We start from the raw sequence: 15,171 nt of genomic DNA on the forward strand, positions 1-15,171 counted from the left end.
CTCTTGGCAATGTGACAAATTTCTCTCTGGTTTTGTTTTGTTCCCTTTTTGTGGTACTGGAGTCCAGTGGCATTCTCCTACCAAGCTGCATCTTTAGGGCTTTTTCAGTTTTTAAATTTTGGGATAGGATCGTGCTAATTTTCTCAGGCTGCCTGTGAGTTTCTAGGATTACAGGTGCGTACCCCCACACCTGCTGCAAAGTGACTGAGCTAAATATGTGCATGTGTCTGGGGGGAAAAACAGCTAGTAAAGGAGAGTTTGAATGGTCCTAGGAAAAGTAAATGTCTGAGGTAATAGATACGCCAAGTACCCTGATCTGTTCTGTGCATATTTGTATGCATGTATTGAAGTACCCCATAAATATGTACAATGATTATATAGCAATTAAAAATGTATTTAACTTTTTTAAAGTACCTCTTCATACAAAGTCCTGAGGAAACCTCAATATTCTTGAACTCTGGCAACTGTGAATTATAGAATAGGCCCTCTCACAGGGCCAGGAAAGTTCTCAGCCCTCAGCGTACATCAGAATGACCTTGTGACTTTTTAAAGTTCACCACCTGGGTGCCCCCAGTGATCACAGGGATCCAGGGCCAGGTTTTCAGATGGCTCTTCCCAGCAGCAAGGCTGGGGGCCAACAAGTCAGGCATGAAAAATGTTGACTTAGAAGGTACAGTTGCTGGGGGAAGGGATCCTTCCTGATGCTGAGGGCCATGAGAGAGGCAGGGTCGGCACCAGTGGAGAATAAACAGTGGGGAAAGATGTCTGTGGAGGCCCTTCTGAAGGGACAGACAGCATGAGGAGGGCACTGGGCAAGGGCTAGGGACCATCAGCCCCTCTGCCAGCTCTACTTGTGTCCTGTACTTCTTTCCCAACCTGAGATAAATTGGCAAGGACAGTAGCTTTACACCCATGATTGTTTTGAAAAAGGTACTGCTTTTTATAAACGTAAGATTATATTCTCATTCGTTCTGTTTTTTCTTTCCCTTGGGAGCTCCTGTGCCTTGAGGGTTAGTTCTCCTCCACAAGCCTTCCAGGATGTCAGGGTGGTTGTGAAACTGCCCTGTTGCCTGCATTGTGGAAATGAAGTCACCTGCTTCCAGCTCCCTCTTTCCCCGATTCTGTAGGTCCATTTGCAGTCATCTTCGTTCTGCTGTTAATGACTTTTGCTTTCTATATGAGGTTCTAATTATATCACGTCCAAGAAGCCAATTCTGTAAGCTTTTAGGTAGAAGAGGCACAATGTCCTGAGCTCACCGTGTGGATCCTGGACAAGGTCCTGGCTGCCCGGGCCTCTTGCTCTTCCTCAGGCAATGAGGTGGGGCATGACTTCGAGCCAAGCAGGCAGGTAGGAGGTGAGAAGGAGCCGGCTAAGTTTTCCTGCTGTGATTGCCTTCTTCATTTTTTTTTTTCTTTTGCAGTCCTTGGGGTGGAACCCAGGGCCCCAAGCATGGTAGGCAAGTGCTCTGCTGCTGAGCTCCACCCCAGCATGTCTTCAATTTTAAGCCATCTGGAAAGCCCATAATAGCAAACTTTCCTCGTTTCCTGCTTCCCTGCTTGCTTGATTTCCCCTTCTCGCCTTTCTCTTTTTGCTCTCTTCCCATCCTTCTTTCTGTTACTGTCTTTCCCCCCTCTCTGCCTTTTACATTTGGCTTGAAACTCAGAACTGAGGAGGCTCAATAAGGCGGCTTGTTCATGATGCTGTCTGATCCAAGTTGAAATCTCTCAACTTTTTCTTGATATTTGATCACAGATCTGGATTCACAAATATTAGCAGAAAAAAAAAGAATTCAGCATTTTTCTTTCCAATCTGAGCCCATTGATTCCAATCAGAGGGATTCCAGCAGTAAGGGCTTTATCAATAATGACAGCTTGAGCCCTTAATGATCAGCCCCGACTGGACATTCTTACAGCCATCCAGACCTGCCCAGCCCATGTCCGTGGTGCTGTCACCTCCAGAAGCTGCTCCCTGCTCACGACCTTGAGTGCACTCTCATCTGGTGATTCTAGTTGCTGAGCCTTGCTTCCTCTTCTTGCTAGCTCAATAAAAACCTACCATTAGCCAGTCCAGTGCCGGGGCTCTCCATTGGTGTTCGCACCACATGGCCATCACTCTAGCCCTGGAGACAAAGATTTCTACTGTTTAGGACCAAGAGAAAGGTACTAGCTCAACTGTCTGCTTCAAGAGAATGAAGACAAGCCACAGATTGAGAAAACTTTGCAAAAGACATTTTAATAAAGGATTGCTACTCAGAATATACAGAGAATTCTTAAAATGAACTTGGTAAGAAAACAAACCTTTTGGTGCAGCCTGTGGGTCAAAGGCCTGATCAGATAACTCACTAAAAATGGCAAACAAGCATATTAAAAGATGCTCCACATCAGATGTCATCAGAGAATTACAAATTAAAACAATAAAGAGACATCACTGGGCACCTATTAGAATGGTCAAAACCCAGAACGCTGACAGTACAAAGTACTGATGGAGCTGTGGAGCAGCCAGAACTCTCTTGTATTAATTCCTGGGGCAAACTGCAAACTAGTAGACAGGCGGTTGGGCAGTTTCTTACAAAACTAAACATATTCTTACTGTACAATCCAGCAACTGCACTCTTTGGTATTGACCTAGAGGGGTTAAAAATGTGTATCTACATAAAAACCTGCAAATGATGTTCGCAACTTTATTCATAATTGCCAAAACTTGAAAGCTAACAAGATGTCCTCAGGATAAGTAAACTGTGGTTCATCTAGACAATAAAATATTCCTTAGTACTAAAAAGAGGCCACAAAAAGAGGTGGATGAAGTTTAAGTGCACATTGTTAAGTGAATGAAGCAAATCTTAAGACTATATACTGCATTTCAACTAAAAGGCAAAACTGTGGAGACAGTTTAAAAAAAAAGTTCCAATGGTTGCCAGAGGGAAAGGGGAGAGCCCTCTGGAGGAACAGACAGGGTAAGGAGGGCACAGAGGATTTTGAGGGCAGTGGAAACCACTCTTTTGTGATACTATAATGGTGATGCCTGCCATCCTGGGTCTACCTAAGCCCTCAGAGTGCCACCGTCATGGACTGTAATGTGAACCATGAACTTTGGGTGGTAACGGTGCATCGCTGTAGGTTCATCAATCCTAACACATGTAACCTCCTGTGGGGGAGTTGGTGGGGCAGGGATCCTGTGGGAAGTCTGTACTCTTTGCTCAAATTTGCTGAATGTAAAACTGCTCTGGAAAAGAAAAGCCATGTTGAAGGGGAAAAAAAGAAATGTCTACAAATCACCTTTTACTCCTTGTCACTAGGATGGGCCTACCTTGGAGCAAGGACTCACCTGGAGGAGGAGGCTTCGCGGGGGAAGCAAGCGAGACAGCCAGGCATTTTCCAGTATGCGTGTCACTGGAGAAGTTGGGTCACCTGCACGCTACAATAAGCATCGTTGGCCGTCCCTCAACCAACCTGAGGCGGTGGCCACGGTGCTCCTCGAAATCTTCAAGCTCAACCCACAGCTACTCAAATCCACCAACGGGACAAGGAAGATGGTCAGCTCTGCGCTGTTCCTGGGTATGACGAGACCTCGCAGGGCATATTGGCTGGCTTGGGTCACGCCAGCACCCTTGGCCCTCACTTGGGTGTTACAGTCCGTGATGACTGTCTTCTGGTGAACTGCTGCTGTCTCTGGGTTGAGCTCTTCTCTTTGTATGACACCCCCGCCACACCAGCCACTGCTCCCATTGGTCCAATGTGACTCTGGTTCGACCAATCAGAGCCCTGTATTCCCCTCCCACCGCGATTGGCTTCAGGAACTAGACCACCAGAAACCACACCCCTAAACTCTTCTGCCATTTGAGCCTATAAATTCCCTCTGACCTGAGCGGTTTGGGGTTGGATTTGCTGTGCAGATTCACCCACAGGAAGCCTGGCACCTGCCGGGGGTACCCATGGAAGGCAGCTGGCGAGACGCAGGAGCCTGTCCCTTGGCCTCGGGGTGTAGGCAGCTGCTTCTCCTGGAAGCTTCTGGAAGAGAGGTAGCTAAGAGGCCAGGTAGAGTGGGATGCCTGAAGGCAGGACAGGTCCATGAGGGGCCACCAGAGTGAGCCTCCCCCCAAAGCTCCAGATCCGCCTCCGCAGATCAGGCCTCCACCCTGACTCCCCTCTGACCTTTTCTGTACCTCCTTTTCCTCCAAAGTAATAAAAACAGTTCTGTGTTCCTTCCCGTGTGTCGCTTTTCAAACCCAGCCAGCTCTTTCTCATAATACCCAGCACTTTGCAGTCTGCTTTCTCCTTCTCCCTTCACAGCCCACCAGAGCAAAAGTCAGCCCGCCCACCCCCAAATCAGCGCTCTCGTACTACTCCGGAATTTCTGGAACCCTCGCCCTGAGAGTCAGGCTCTCCCTGACCACCCTCAGCTGAGGCCACGTTTCCCACACGCTTGGCAGTCCTCAGCTCTGGTGGTGCACTAAATCACTCACAAATATTGGACCAAATACGAGTTCTGGACCCCATCCACAATTAGGATTGAGTTGCTGAGGCACCAGGATTTCATAAATTCCCCAGGTGACCCAAACGTGCAGCTCCGCAGTGTGAGTGTTTAGTTTCTGGGGCTCTATCATCATGCCTCCTTGCACCTGCATTAAGAATTTAGTGAAAAGTCCAGACACAAAGTCTCAAAGAACATTTAAGACTAAAATCTTCCAGTGGATTCCACTGTACATGGAATGTTCTAGAAGGCTCTGCATGTCTTGAACGTCTCTCCTATTGTAGCCTAGGGGCTCCCTCCCATCCCCCCTGCTCCTGGGGACCTCCTATCTGGGGCCTGATTCCCACTCCTCGGTCAGTTCTGGGATTAAACACCCTTCTCAGGAGGCCTTCAGTGACACCTGGCTGAAGTGTTTCCTCAGCAGTTGCTCCAGTGAATTATTTTGCTTTATTTGTGCTTCATGCTTTATTTTCATAACATTTAGCACTAGGTAAGGAAGTTATCTTGCCTTTTTCTGTGTGTAGGTACTTATTTTTCATATCACTTCCCACCCACCCACCCCCAGAATTTCACTTGTATCCCCAGCATAGGGGATCCGGAAGTAGAACCTGTGTTCACTAAGTGAATAGAAAAGACCAGAAGATCTATTTCTCATCTAGAAAAATAAGAGACCCAGAATAGCTAAAGCAATCTTTAGCAAGAAGAGTGAAGTAGGTGGCATCACTATACCAGACCTTAAACTATGCTATAGAGCAATAGCAACAAAAACAAAATGGTATTGGCACCAAAACAGACTGGTAGAACAATGGTACAGAATACAGGACACAGAAACAAGCTACACATAACTACAGTTATCTTATATTAGACAAAGGGGCCAAAAACATGCTTTGGAGAAAAGATAGCCTCTTCAACAAATAGTGCTGGGAGAACTGGAAATCCATATGCAACAAAATGAAATTAAACCCCTATCTCTCACCATGCACAAAACTCAACTCAAAATGGATCAAGGACCTAGGAATTAAACTAGAGACACTGTGCCTTTTAGAATAAAAAGTAGGCCCAAATCTCCATCATGTCTGATTAGGCCCCAACTTCCTTAATAAGACTTCTATAGCACAAGAATTAAAATCAAGAATCAATAAATGTGATGGATTCAAACTAAAAAGCTTCTTCAAAGAAACAATCAGTGAAGTGAATAGAGAGCCTAGATTTGGGGAGCAAATTTTTCCCACATGCACATCAGATAAAGCACTAATCTCTAGGATATATTAAGAACTCAAAAATATTAACACCAAAAAAACAAATAACCCAATCAATAAATGGGCCAAGAAATTGAACTGACTCTTCTTAGAAGATGATATACAATTAATCAACAAATATATGAAAAAATGTTCAACATCTCTAGCAATTAGAGAAATGCAAATCACAACTACTCTAAGAGTTCATCTCACTCCAGTCAGAATGGCAGCTATTATGAAGATATAACAATAAGTGTTGGCGAGGATGTGAGGAAAAAAGTACACTCATACATTGCTGGTGGGACTTGCAAATTGGTGCAGCCAAAATGGAAAGCAGCGTGGAAGATTCTTTGGAAAACTTGGAATGGAACCACTATTTGACCCAGCTATCCCTCTCCTCGGTCTATACCCAAAGGACTTAAAAACAGCATACTACAGGGACGCAGCTATATCAACGTTTATAGCAGCACAATTTACAATAGCTAAACTGTAGGACCAACATAGATGTCCTTCAGTTGATGAACAGTTAAAGAAACTGTGATACATACACACACACACACACACACACACATACTATTCAGCATTAAAAGAGAATAAAATCATGGCATTTTCAGGTAAATGGATGGAGTTGAGAATATAATGGTAAGTAAAGTTAGCCAGTCCCCAAAAAACAAATGCTGAATGTTTTCTCTGACATAAGGATTTCTCTGATATAAGGATGCTGATTTATAATGGGGTTAGGTGAGTAGCTTGGGAGGATTAGACAAACTATAGGTAGGGAAAAGGGAGGGAGGGAGGGACAGGGAAATGAAATAGGAAAGATGGTGGAATGAGATGGACATCATTATCCTAACTACATGTATGAAGTCATGAATGGTGTGACTCTAATTTGTGTGCAACCAGAGGTATGAAAAATTGTGCTGTATATGTGTAATATGAATTGTAATGCATTCTGCTGTCATATATAACAAATTAGAATAAAATAATAATAATAATAATATTAAAAAGAACAGAAGATGCCAAGTTTCACCGGAAGGTGGCAGCATGTGCACAGTCAAAAGAGAGTTCCTCTGTCTGGGTCCCCACCAAAGAACAAGCAGAGGAACTGTCAGCCTGGAGGCATTTCCGGCTTCTCATCCTTCCATATCTACCTAAAGAATCTAAATGCAATGAAGTCCCCCTTCACACCACTGGAAAGGAGGGTAAGCTTTTAAATTGTCCCTACTGGGCCCAGGTGTTGCCTCTTTATAACAGACTCATCAGTAATCTCCTTAAATATTGGACATCATTTAAAAAACAGCTGCAAAATATTTTTTTTTTAATTCCAAATGTTTGAGAAGTGAAGGGTATAGAAGACTTTTAAAGATGAGCTTAGATATTCTTGTTTTGAGAGGAAGTCAGCTAAGGCTGGGAGTCAAGACCTCATTTACAGATATTTTTTGATTAGCTACAATACTGTATGCCTAACCATGTTGCTAAGCCTAACAGGGTTTTTTAAAACAACTTTCACACAACTTGCCATAAATGGGTACTAATAGTAATAAATTGTAAGTGTAGAGTCCTTTCATAGATTTTTCCTGGGGGATGAGAAAAATGAATATTCATAACCTGCAGAAGTAACGTGCTGAAATTTGGTAGTCTGCATGTTAAAAAAAAATAAGGTGGCAGGGAGCTGGGACATATTTCAGTGGTAGAGTGTTTATCTAGCAGGCACGAGGCCCTGGTTCCATCCCCAGCAATAATAATAATAATAGTAATAATAATAATAATAATAATACAGTGCCTTGTGGATGGGGAAAGGTACACAACTTGGGGAAGACCTGAGTTTGAGTGCAGCATAGAGACCTAGCCACTTAACCCCTGAGTCCCTTGTTTGGGTGCCCAACTGACCCCAAGCAGACCTTATTTTCACAGTATTTAATACTATCTGCTCCATGTAAGTTTGCAGAACAAGCTTGAATGATAACATTAATGCTATCAGTGTGGTGGGGAGGACTGAATGAGATAATGAACACAGACAGGCATTTTCTTCATAAAATGCTGCGAGATGGTGTGTATTGTTATAGGCTAGTTGTGTAGTCAGCCAGAAGGGAGCCTGGAGCAGGAAGGGAGGGTCACTGTCCACTGAGACCCTGGCAAGGCTCCTTAGAGGTGAGAAGGGTTTGAAGCTCTGAAGCATCTTTCTCCATCACTACCAGCCAGGCTGAGTCCGGTGGACGTGTACCAGGCAGCAGGGGCCACTGTGCCCTCCGTCATCTGAGGGGGACTTGTGCCCTAATCTGGGCCTGATTCTGTGCTCCAGAGCATGGAAACACATCCCTCTGGGCTAGGTCCTCTCTGCACAGCCAGGAGTGGTTTTCCAGCCAGTTGGGCCTCATCCTGCGACTGCAGGACCCCTCCCATCCCCACCTCACACATATTAGCATCCTCAGAAAAAAGAGTCTCCATCCATTCAGAATCATGTTATTGCCACTATGATTATTATAGTTATGACTATGACAGTCATTGGGAGGAAGATCACCCAAATGCAGGAAGGCAGAGGAAGCGAGGCCTCTGTGTCTCTGGGCCAAGCTAGACAGCCAGCAAATAGAGGCGTCAGCGTGCCTTCTGCCAGGCTCCCCCAGGTGTGTGGGGAAGCAGCATGTGTCCAGGGCGTGGGGCAGCTGTGCTGCAGTGGGAGAAAGTCCTCTCTGTCTCCTCCACTGGAGACATGTGCAGTGACCTTCCTTATTGTCCCTGGTACGCCCCACATCCTCCTCACCCGCTCTGTGAGTGCCCCAGGCCAGCCCCTCATCACCTGTTGCCTGTATCTTTACCCCCTCATTGCCCTCTTCTGGGTTCCCCCAGCCCCTCTGGTCCAGCCCTGTGAGGACCCTCTCTAGCACCAGGTGTCCAGTCATTTCCCTGTTCAAAATCAGCAGGAGCTTCTCCTTGCTCAGAGAAGATATGACGAAGTCTTCCCCGTGGCTTGAAAAACCTTCAAAGACAGGTGCCATCATCTGAATGTGCACCCCCAAATTTACATGTTGACATCCTAACCCCCAAGGCCTTGAAAGATGGCGCCTTTGGGGAGGTGATTAGGTCCTGAGGGTAGAGGTTCTGTGAAGGGCATGAGTGCCCCATAAAGAGGCCCCACAGGACCCTCGCCCTTCCATCACTCGAGGACACAGCAAAAAGGTGTTATCCAGAAAGTAGGTCCTCCCAAAGCCTCTAGAACAGTGAGAAATAAACATGTTGTTTATAAGCTGCCCTGTATATTTGGTTAAAGTGTCCTAAGCAGACTAAGACACTGGCCACCCCCTCCTCAAATGCAACCCCAGAAAGACAGATGCCCCACCTGAACAGGCCCAGCCCCTTCACATCCCCACTCCTGCTCTGGAACCAGGTTATTCCCACAGTGCGATCTTCTAGAAGTACCTCATCACCCTGCCAATGGCCTCTCAAGGTCTTTCAAAGCCCACCTTCTCCAAATAATTGCCAGTGTTGGATTATTTCCTCCTTGACCTCTCCTGCCTGTCTGTATTCAAGATGCATGCCCTCAGCTCTGGGCCACTAAGCTCACACTGCTGGTTCCCTGAGCCTGCAGTCCCTGGAGTTCTGGATCTGAGTTGTGATCCCCTTCAGTACTAAGCACCAGCAATGGTTGGAGCTGTACACATTTCTGGTGAGTTGAAAGTGGATTTCTCCACTTGCTTTGATTTGTTCTCACAGTGGCCCTGGCTGGAATGAGCACGGTGCTGTAAGGGGACATAAGAGGCCTAGCGACTTGGCCTGAGTCATGCACCAAGGTGACAGAAGCATGCACAGAGCCTCGTGCAGTCCAGAAGAAGCAAGGTGGGCCCACCAAGATGGCACTCTCTGTGAGCACGGTCCTGTAACATGGTAAGAATCCAGATCTTGTATCTGGATCCCGGTTTCATGATTTCCCTTCCACCTGTACAGTCCTGGGGACATTTCTTCACCTCTCTGAATGTCCGTCCCCTTATTTATAAAATAAATGTCATCATAGCTCCCTCATAAGAGTGCTGGGGCCTATCATCGTGTGGAACAGCAGCATTGAATCAGGCACACACCGCCACAGAGGTAAAGCTTTGTGAGATGAGATCAGCACCAAAACCACTCAAAAACAACAGGTTCAGGCTTCTCTTTGTGCCTGGGAATAGTGGTGGGGTCCAAAGTACCATCCCAGGAATGGGGAGGAGGAGGAGAGGCTAGAAAAACATCCCCTGGTCGTCTGAGTACATTCCCAAGATACCAGGCCACCATCAGCAATTCCCAGGCCACAGTTGCTGTCCTTGCCTCCCCCAGGCCCTGGGAAAGTGCACAAATTGAGCTCATTCCACAAGCTGCTGTCTCCTGTTCTCAGGCCCAGTCATGACCCTCCGTGCTACTTGATACGCAGAGAGCCAGGTATGGGCCTAAGTTGGACGCGATCCTGTGGCCGTTCCCGGGCTTGCCTGGAAAGAGTTGGAGTTGGCAACTGGAAGAGATGTCTCTGTGCTTCTCCAGATACGTTAACTGAAAGGGAATCCAGTTTCCCAGGTAGCAGCAAGGAGGCTGAGGAAGAGTTTCAACCTGGAGTCAGCCAGCAGGGTCCAAATTTCTGCCCATCCCCACCGAATTTCATGGCTCAATGAAGAGTACCGCTCACTTGGGCACCATAGAATTCGAGGAGGATTAATGGTTACTTCCAGAAGAGCTTGCCCAGCACCACACACGGCAGATTCCCACTTGGCTGAGGGGGTTGTTGGTGGTGATGGCAGTGTGGACGGTAGTTGATGCTGACACAGGCCCAATGGATATTTCTACCCCCACTTCACAGTTCAAGATGCGAAGTGCCTTGCTCAAGGTCACGGCATGGGTCCATGGCAGACCTAACTCCGGTTACACTCTGTTTCAGGTGCCCTAAGAAGGAGGAGCTGGGCCCAGAATGGCAGTCTTCCCAGAGAATCAGTAACTCAGGAAGATCCAAACCCAAACCAAGCTGAGCTGAACAGCCAGGTGAAACACCCAGGGACTCCAGACCCTTTCTCGGAACCAGGAGGTAATGGCATCAACTGTTAGGAAGGTTGCTCTGCTGCCCAGACATGCCAGCCCAGCAGAGCTCACCACCAGCCCCGCCCCGTGCCTGACATTTAACTGGCTGCAAGGGGCGGGCGGGAGGGGTCTCCTAGAGGAGCCCCACCACCACCAGTGACTCTCAGCAGCAAAGGCAGGAGGCCCAGCCTTGCCTGGGCCACAGAACACGCCACATGTCTAGGCCCCGTGGGCCATTGTTCTACTCCAGGGGGAGCCCACTCAAAAGCAGCATTTACCACCCACCAACTCAGGCCAGAGGTCAGGAACTGGGTCAGTGTTAGGACTAAAAGGAGGAGTGACCCCAAGAGTAACAAATGGCCTGGGGATTTACAGGCTGGGGCACCAACTGCGCTGTGGTTATTGTCCTCTGGTTGCTGGGAGCTCACCTTTGACTTGTCTTTGCAGAGGTCCAGGCACCTATACCATGGCATGGCAGGTGCTCCATAGACACCTGTTGGAAGAACAAACAGGAGTCATTATCATTGAAGGGAGCTTGTGGTGCCCTCTGGCAGCACTCTGTCTGGTCCTCCCAGCAGCTCTGAGGGTTGACCTCTGCGGGCCTTCCTGTCCACCCATCCACATGAGGCTCCTCCAGACCTCTCAACCGTAAGCATCAGCACTGAGGTTTCTGAGCACAGACCCCACAAAAGTCCCCTGATGCTGCCCTGGAAGGTGGGCAGCTGCCTGCATGCTCTGAGATAGGGGCCAACTCTCTGCTTCTTTCTCCCCGTTCTCCTGCACTGGCTTTGGGGAGCCGGCCATTTGGGCTCCTCCTGGGCTGCTCCCCCAGCTGTGACTCTCTGGCTTCTCCGAATACCAAGAACCCGCTGAGGCATTTTCGAGAGTGATGGCTTTTGAACAGGAGATCTGGGCTCCCCGCTGGCAATGGGTCCCTGGCAAGTCACAAAACACTTCTGTTCCTCGTTCCCCACACCTGTTCTCCAGGCTGTGGAGACGTGGATTAAATGAAATGGAAATGGGAAAGGTCCTCGGTTATCTGGTGCTAGAAAAATTATGAGAGATAAAGAGAAAATGCATTCCCCGCAGTTATGGTTAGGCCAGACCCACAGATACTGCAGCTGCAGTAACTGGCTCTGGCCAGGGCTAATCCCTGGGGCAGTATCTGTCTGCACGCTCACACCAGAGGCTCTCCCCCTGGCCACTCCTCCCTGGCTACCCCATGACCACCCACTGCCCTTTCACCCTCACCAGGCTCCCTCACCTCCAGGCCTCCCAGTGCCCAGTGAACTGGACGTGAGTCTCGTCCAGACTAGATCCTGGCATCTGGCCCCCTCTACCATCCTCCCTGACCTGCTGCAGCCCTTGCCTCCCAAAGTCCCATCCAGTCTGTGGCACAGTTGCAAAACCCGGAGATCCTGCCTGTGATGTCCCTCCCATGTCCATCTTGAACTCCTCCTCTCTCCAGTTGTTTGAGAGCAGCTCCAGTTCTCTGGGGCGCCTGGTTCTACCCTCACCTTCCTTTTGAACCAGTGGCTGAACCTCTGTTCCTCCTTGGGGAGAAGGAACCCTCCACATGGCCCATCTGTGGGGCAACAGAGAGTGGAGGAGAGACGGGAAGGGCGAGGCCGGGATGGACGCCTGACGTCACATGAGTGGAAATGTGCCTGAGAGAGGCCCTGGTGACTCATTGACCACAGGGCCCTGAGCCTGGCACCTCATAACTACCCGGTAAACATGCAGTTGCTCAGGCTCACGCTGACATGGAATATGTGATTTTTATTGTTTTCAAAACCATCCCAAGAATGCGGGCATCGAGGATCCAGTGGCCCCTTCTGCAGCCTTCCCCTGTGGACCCTGTGCTTGAGCAGCAGTGGAAGAAGGGCAGACGTCCCCCATCCTAAAACACATCGGCAGGCCAGAGACGACCCTGACACCTTGGTGAGGCCGCTGTCTGTGTGGTGCAGGGGAGGCTGCTTTCCCAGTCCCACAGACATGTCCAGAAGGAGGCCCAGGGACAGTGGCCTCCTACTGTGTTCTGAGTTATAGCACTTACATTTCCTCCCAGATTGAAACTTCTGAAGTCTGGTGCTGCCCACTAAGTTGCAGGCAACATGGCCTCCCACAAGCAGGGAGATGTTGCTATGAGACACTGGCCATCAGCCACCTGGCCTCTGCACCCTCAGAAGCAGAGATTGGAACTGTTCTGTGGGGGATCAGCAGGGGCAGGGTGGTGGCAGGAGGAAGTGCCCAGGACAGGAGCCTGGGAACTGGCTTTACATTTGGAGTCTGCTGCTCACCATGTGTGTACCTTGACCCTCTACCCGCAGGACCTTAGTCTGAAATTAGGGAATTGACTCAAATCACTGGCCCTCAAACAGGTGCACATTGGAAGCACCTGGAGAGCCTGTTAGAACATGGATGCTGTCCCCGAGCTTCACGCTCAGCAGATCAGGTGAGGCCTGAGTCATTCTAACAAGTTCCTGGATGGGACCATCCACCCAGGGACCACACTTTGAGAACCACTGGCCAAACTGATGACCGGGGCTTGCTTCTTCCAGCCCTGAAATGTATGGATTTTCTCTTTGAGAAGCAGCATAATATGGGAAGAAGAAATTAAGGTGGGAAAAGGAATTTTAGAAGAAGCAAGAGATGTTTCCAAACACTTTGATTAATCGTGACAACCAGTAATGCCTCGCTGCTGCCGGGGCCCAGCAGCTGTGGGGCCAGGGCCTAACGGGATGGCTCTCCTCCCTCGGCTCTCAGGGGTTCTTTTTAGTTGGTTTTCATGGATCCCACATCTGAGACCATTTTTATGACAGCATCTGCTTGAGTCTATAATGAAATACGTTATGTGAAAACACGTTGAAAATATGAAGAGCAAGGCAGGGGGTTTATTTTTAACGTATGTTTATATTTTCTGCTTTATCTCCTCCAAAAAAAAAAAATGATGATTGAGTTAAAAGACACAGACGTCGTTGATGGGAGATGGTTGAGTGGGGTGGAATTGAATTGACTTGAATTAAATAAGAGTCTCATTATCCTTTATAGTATCCAAACACTGAAACGTGGAGGGAAAGCCAGGATAACACTTCACCACGTCAAGGTCTCTTGCCTGGGCTCCAGGGACACTAAAGACCATCTCCCTCGGGTGGGAAGTAGGCACCAACAGCAACCGGTGCATAATGACTGTGGGTACCCTGGGAGCCACGTGGAGGTGTGTTCCTTCCTACCTGTGACCCTGGACTCCAGCTGCCCAAACACCTTGGGTCAGAGCATTCAGTGGCCAGGTCTCACTGTTACAGTCTGCGCTCCCCAGCCCTGGCCAACGTCTGTCCCTCCATCTCCACACCCTTCATAGTGCCAAGGTCTCTGCCTGTATTTGTAAGTACAGCAGAGCACTTAGAACTGTCCCAGGCCCCGGGACACAGGCTATCTGTCTATGCAGCTCAGCTTCTCCGTCCCAACATTTACATTTGCCTCTCCCTGTCCCATACAGAAGCTTATAGATCTAGAGGCTAAAGGCTGATTTCAGAGTTTTCCATGAGCAATGTCACCTCAGACCCTGGAGCAGCCAGGGTTTCTGCAGCAGGCCGTGTGCCTTTGAGGGCTCTGCTCAGCCATGAGTCTTTTCAGAAGGTGAGGAGTCTGGCGAACAAGGGGCCAAGCCCACCTGGAGCCCCTCAACATCTGGACAGGCTCCTGTAGACACATCTGCACCTGGGAGTGGCCAAGGCTTGACAATTTCAGAAGAAATGTGAAGGGGCCGAGACAGCCACATAGCTGTGTAGGAAGCCTTTGGGGATCAGGTCAGAGCTGGAGCAGGGGGTATGATAGACCTTTGGCCACAGGTCCTGCCAACCCTCAGCCTGCCTATAACACTAAGGTTAAATGGCAGCTTCACAGAGGAATTGCATTCTATTTGCACAGGGAAAGAGGCCAAAGGGAGGCAGAGGGGGCTGGAGTCCTGGCAGCCCCCAGACTCGCCTCTGTGTCTGGCCGGAGGAGCCAGCCAATAGCGCACCACCCCCCACCTGCTGGCAGTTTGTCCAACGTCACCTGAGAGCCCTTCTCAGGGAGTCAGCTGCACCCTCCACCAGAGTTGTTTCAAGCCAAGGTCCTGGTTGCTCTTGAGAACCTCTGTAAGTGGACAGCCGGCCGAGGTGGCGCCAGGCAGCCCAGGCCTCAACAACCCATGGCCTCCTCCTGACCTCTGCACAGGGACAGGTTGGGCCCACAGGGTCATGTGATGTGGTCTCACTGGAGGCACCAAGGACTGGCTTTCAGGGGCCTCGCTGGCATTTAAACAAGCTGCAGCATTGAACTGTCACACACCAAATAGAAGTACTGGGTCTGGGCTCCAAAAACCAGCCAAACAAGCAACAAATGAAAGAAACTCTAATTAACCAGAGCATTGAGGACTCT

At 48.9% G+C, this 15,171-nt stretch overlaps 1 long non-coding RNA gene and 1 pseudogene across 2 annotated transcripts in view; one reads left to right on the plus strand and one right to left on the minus strand.

Moving 5' to 3' along the window:
* LOC144369059 (E3 ubiquitin-protein ligase RNF217-like) overlaps positions 1 to 15,171 on the minus strand; it is a 123,163-nt pseudogene that overhangs the window by 50,300 nt on the left and 57,692 nt on the right. Inside the window, exon 3 of the transcript XR_013428498.1 lies at positions 11,175 to 11,239. The product of XR_013428498.1 is annotated as an E3 ubiquitin-protein ligase RNF217-like (transcript). The remainder of the gene's footprint in view (positions 1 to 11,174; positions 11,240 to 15,171) is intronic.
* Positions 10,667 to 12,746, plus strand: LOC144369060 (uncharacterized). The gene is made up of 3 exons (XR_013428499.1): positions 10,667 to 10,753; positions 11,194 to 11,394; positions 12,551 to 12,746. It is a non-coding gene; the product is annotated as an uncharacterized LOC144369060 (long non-coding RNA).

The sequence above is a fragment of the Ictidomys tridecemlineatus genome, chromosome 12 (assembly GCF_052094955.1).
Source record: "Ictidomys tridecemlineatus isolate mIctTri1 chromosome 12, mIctTri1.hap1, whole genome shotgun sequence".
In the NCBI taxonomy this organism is placed as follows: Eukaryota; Metazoa; Chordata; class Mammalia; order Rodentia; family Sciuridae; genus Ictidomys; species Ictidomys tridecemlineatus.